Here is a 6,000-nt window from a genome sequence, read left to right on the forward strand (position 1 = left end):
TCCTTCCAGCTTCAATGGGTCACCAGTGGACTTTACGCTTTTTCATACATCTTCCCTACTGCCATTGCCATAATTCAGGGAGTCTTTGCTTCATGTCAACACCCTCCCTTCTCCACTTCATCTTCCACGATACTACCAAAGGAATCTTTCTTATCTATCCCCACGTTTCATCACATCATTTTTCTTAAAAATTTCCATTATCACTTAAGGAGGGAAAGGAAGTGGAATCAGACGGAGAGGGACTGTTGAAATAATTCCAGCACCCCGTGATAATGGATTAAAATGGGGGTGATAGCCACTGAGTGGAAATGAAAGGCATTTAAAATAGAAATCACAAGACGTGATAACTCATATAAGGAGCGACTGAAGAGGGAGGAACCAGCAATTACTACAAAACTCTTGCGACTGAAACTAATGTGGTTTGAAGAAATGGGATTTGGATTAGAAAAAAAAAAAAAAACAAAAACAAAAAACAAAAAAACCTTGATTAATAGGGGAAATATATCCGGTAAAGTGAAAAACTGGGACTGTCCAGGATATAGTTAAGAGTTCTAAAATTTAGGTTAGGGCTTCGGTTTGGAGACTCGGATTGAAGAGTCATCTGCATATTGCAACAAACTGAGTCATTAGTGACTTACCCTGGGAAAAAGGAATAAAGACGGAGGTGGGGCAGAGAATCAGAGGTGTTATTATTTCAAGATGGGCAAAGAAGTTGTATTGCAAAGGATTAAAGAGGAATTAGCTGTAGATAAAATGAAGAGGGGAATATTGGCCACTCATTCTAGAAGTATGTCAATGAAAAGAGAGGAAAGAAATAGGAGAATGGAGTAGTAATGAGAAGAAGCAGCATTGCCAAGCCTTTATATTTTTTTCTTCTATATGCAAGAAGGAATATAACCTATATATGAGTAACAGTAAAATATGTAAGTAAAATGAACACTTATGTACTCAGCACCCAGTTTAAGAAACATCAAGTGTCTTTTATAATGAGCATATCTGAAGACCTTAGGAAGGATTAAGTGGCAGAGGCACAGTTAGCAATACACTTATTGCCAAGATTTTTCAGAAGAAGAAATGACTTCCAGGACACAGGTGGGAAAATCAATATAGGAAGAGAGGAAATATTTGTAAATCATATATCTGATAAGAGTGTAGTATCCAGAATATATAAAGAACTCTTACAACTTAACAAGACAACCCAATTTTAAAGTGGGTAAATACTTGAACAGACATTTCTCCAAAGAATATATGGTAATAGCGGGACGCCTGGGTGGCTCAGTTGGTTGAGCCGCTGCCTTCGGCTCAGGTCATGATCCCAGGATCCTGGGATCGAGTCCCACATCGGGCTCCTTGCTCAGCGGGGAGCCTGCTTCTCTCGCTTCCTCTGCCTGCCTCTCTGCCTGCTTGTGTGTACTCTCTCTCTGACAAATAAATAAATAAAATCTTAAAAAAAAAAGAATATATGGTAATAGCTATTAGTAAGCATATGAAGTAATGCTCAATATCATTAGTCAAGAGGGAAATGTAAATCAAAACCAAATGACATGGTACTCAAATTGACTAGAATAGCTATATTCAAAAAGTGGAAAGAGGATGTGGAAAAAGTATAATCCTCAAACATTGCTAGTAGAAATGTAAATAGAATGGCTGCTATGGAAAATGTTTGGTGGTTCCTCAATGAAGTTAAATATTGAATTGCCATATGACCTGGCAATTCCACTCTTAGATCTGTACCCAAAAGAACTGAAAACAGATGTTCACACAAAAACTTACACTTGAATATTCACAGCAGCACAATTAGAAACCAAAATATAGAGACAACCCAAATGTTCATCAACAGAGTAATGAATAAACAGAATGTGACATTTACACAATGGAGTATTATTCAGCCATAAAAAGAAAGGAAGTATGGATATATGATATAAAGTAGATGAATTTCAAAAATTATGCTAAGTTAAAGAAACCAGACACAAAAGGTCCACATTGTATAACTTCATTTGTATGAACTATCCAGAATAGGTAAATCCATTGAGAAAGAAAACAAATTGGTGATTGCCAATGACTGGGGTCGGGGGTAGAAATAGGGACAGACTACCTGATGGATACGGGGTGTTGAAAATGTTTTCCAAATAGATACAGGTGGTGGTTGCATGACATGGCAAACTCACTAAATAGCACTGAATTGTACATTTTTTAATTGTACATGTTTAAATAGCTGTATTTTATATAAATTTTCACCTCAATAAAAGAAATTTAAATTAATTTAGAAGCTACCTAGACATAAGTATAGTTATATGATGATAAAGATGAGGATAACTGAAAGAGTCTAATCACAATATTTATTTATTTATTTATTTATTTATTTGACAGAAATCACAAGTAGGCAGAGAGGCAAGCAGAGAGAGAGGGGGAAGCAGGCTCCCCGCTGAGCAGAGAGCCTGATGCGGCACTCCATCCCAGGACCCTGGGATCATGACCTGAGCTGAAGGCAGAGGCTTAACCCACTGAGCCACCGAGGCACCCCTCTAATCACAATCTTGTTTCAACTTTTTCTTTTCTAACTTTCTTAACTTCCAAATTTTTCAAATCTTTTCTTTTTTTTCTTAAGATTATATTTACTTGCGAAAGAGAGCATGAGCGAGAGAGCAAAAGCAGAAGGAGCAGAGAGAAATAGGTAGGCTCCCCAATAAGCAGGGAGTGCAATGCAGGACTCCATCCCAGGGTTCTGGGATCATGTCCTGAGCTGAAGGCAGTTGCTTAACCTACTGAGCCACCCAAGGTGTCCCTTTCAAACCTTTTCTAACTAACTTGTTGACATACTCCTTTCTAGCTCTATTTCTCCCTCTATGAAATATACTATAGTATTTTAAACTCCCAATTTCTCTAAATGGTTTATTTAGTTCATCTCCTTCCTCTCCCCTGGTAAATACCAATGAAAGTTTTATGAATTATAATAACCCATACAACAAGACTGTTTTCTCAGTAAAGATTTCAAAACTGAAGCACATTTATATTTTGTAGCTTTTTCTACAATAATATGTATTCCATAATAAAGTATTTCAGTCATTCTTCTTAGGTGTTAGTGGTTATATTTTCCACTTTCAACAGTAAAAGATTCTGTCTTATCTGATAAGTAATATATGCCATCTTACAAATTTTTTAAAAATCTACTTTCAAGGGGCGCCTGGGTGGCTCAGTGGGTTAAGCCTCTGCCTTCGGCTTAGGTCATGATCCCAGGGTCCTGGGATCGAGCCCCACATCGGGCTCTCTGCTCAGCGGGGAGCCTGCTTCCCCCTCTCTCTCTGTCTGTTGCTCTGCCTTCTTGCGGTCTCTGTCAAATGAATAAATAAAAAAAAATATTTAAAAAAAAAATCTACTTTCAAGGTGTAGCATATTCTTTTTGTGGTCCTTAAGAGTTTGACATTAAAAACTTTTTTTTTTTTGTTTTACTTATTTAAGTAATCTCTACACCCCACCTGGGGCTTGATCTATTACTCCAAGATCAAGAGTCATGTGCTCTTCCAACTGACCCAGCCAGGTCCCCCCACATTAAAAACCTTTGATACCATATTATATTACTACAACTTTAGGCATAAGTAAAAATATCCTGGTACATTCCTATAAATGAGGTGAAACTATTATGAGAAAGGATTTTTTTTTAATTTTTTAGTTTCAGAGATAGAGTTCAGTGATTCGTCAGTCTTTTTTTTTTTATTTAAGTTTTATGTACTTATTTGAGAGAAAGAGAGCACACACAAGTTGGGGGAACAGCAGAAGGGAAGGGAGAAGCAGCCTCCCCACTGAGCAGGGAGTCATATACGGGGCCTGAGATCATGACCTGGGCAGATGCTTAACCAGCTGAGCCACCCAGGCACCCTCATTCATCAGTCTTAAATAACATTCAGTGCTTATTACATCATATCCCCTCCTTAATGTCCATCACCCATTTACCCTTTCTCCCCCACCCATTCCCCTTCAGCAACCCTCACTTTGTTTCCTATGATCAAGAGTCTTTTAAGATTTGTCTCCCTCTCTGATTTCATCTTGTTCTATTTTTCCCTCCTTTCCCCTATGATCCTCTTTTTTGTCTCTTAATTTCCACATATGAGTGAAATACTATGGTAATTGTCTTTCCCTGACTGACTTATTTCACTTAGCATAATACCTTCTATTTCCGTCGACGTCATTGCAAATGGCAAGATTTCTTTTTTTGATGGCTGAGTAATATTCCATTGTGTATATATACACACACCACTTTTTCTTTATTCATTCATCTGTTGATAGACATCTGGGCTCTTTCCATAGTTTGGGTATTGTGGACATTGCTGCTATAAATGCTGGGGTGCATGTGCCCCTTTGGTCACTACATTTGTATCTTTCGGGTAAATACCCAGTAGGGCAATTGCTGGTTTATAGGGTAGTTCTATATTCAACTTTTTGAGGAATCTCCATACTGTTTTCCAGAGTGGCTGCACCAGTTTGCATTCCCACCAACAGTGTAAGAGGGTTCCCCTGAGAAAGGATATTTTTAATCTCTGTGATAAAATATTAATAGTTAAAATATGGAAAACTGCAAGTATACTTTGGATTCTTACGTTTTCTAAGAAAACTTGACTTTCACGGAAAATCTCAAAACACATACAGTTTGTCATATTCTACCAGTATGATCCTCGCCTCATTATTGAACAGTATATATGGCCCCTTATCCCATAATATAATTTTGCTACAACTGTACTTGAGGAAAGTACAAAGGCCTCAAACAAAAGGTGTCAAAACTCTTCATATCTTTCTTTAATCCTCAATCTTTTTCTTATGTACTAGGATTTCCAAAAATCTTTCAAACATGCTTTAACTTCTATCATGTTAAATCACCTCTGTCACCACCCACTCTTAGAGCAATGTTTCTCAAACTCACCTGCAAATTAGTAACATTTAGGAAATTTTAAAAATGCTTAATGTCTGGGCACCACTCAAGGTCAATTAAGTCAAAATCTCTAGAAGAGGAGCGCTACACTGATATTAAAAGCTATTCAAGTAATTCTAGTTTACAACCAACGTTGAGAAATACTGGCTTATAGCTACAACTTTATCTCTCTTCTTCCCTGAGCAAGCAAGCTTCTTTAAAAAGCTGTTTATACATCGTGCACACTTAGATGTGATACTGTGAGAAGGACACAGTGTGGCTGAGAATGTTTAACCTCAATCTAATCACACAAAAATAATCAAATTCAAACGGAAGAAAATTCTATTTGGAAAATAAAATAGGGGATTATCATTCTTCAAAAAATGCCATTATCATGAAAGACAAAGAAAAGCTGTGGACATAGTTGAGATGAAAGAAGATTAAAACAAAATGACAATTAGATGTAATACCTGCCCCTAAACTTGATTTTGTACTTGTAGAGAAAAAGAAAACAGTCTATGAAGGATACTATTACATCAACCAACACAATTGTCATATGCACAGTGGGTTAAATAAAGGTGTCAATGTAAATACTGATAGTTACCATTACAATTGATATTTATAATTTATAATTGCTGTATCAGATCTATAAGAAAATATTTCTACTCTTAGGAAATATACAGTGGATTATTTAGGATAAGGGTCATGATATATGTAATTTACCCTCAAACAATTCAGAAAAAAACTATTCATGCATATGCACACACACACACACACACACACACACAGAGCTCATGACAAAGTGAAACTGGATAAAACGTTAGCAGTAGAAAAATCTGGGAAAGATATATGAGTATTCTTCATGCTATTTTTTATGTTTGCAACTTTTTCTTTTTTTTAAAAAGATTTTATTTATTTGAGAGAGTAGGCGAGAGAGAGAGAAAGTGGGGGGGCGGGTAGAAGGAAAGGGTGAAACAGACTTCCCACTGAGTAGGGATCCTGATGCAGGGGCTCAGTCCTGGACCCTGAGATCATGAGCTGAGCTGAAGGCAGATGCTTAACTGAGCCACCCAGGTGCCCCTATGTTTGCAACTTTT

Source organism: Martes martes (genome assembly GCF_963455335.1).
Source record: "Martes martes genome assembly, chromosome: 14".
Taxonomy (NCBI): Eukaryota; Metazoa; Chordata; class Mammalia; order Carnivora; family Mustelidae; genus Martes; species Martes martes.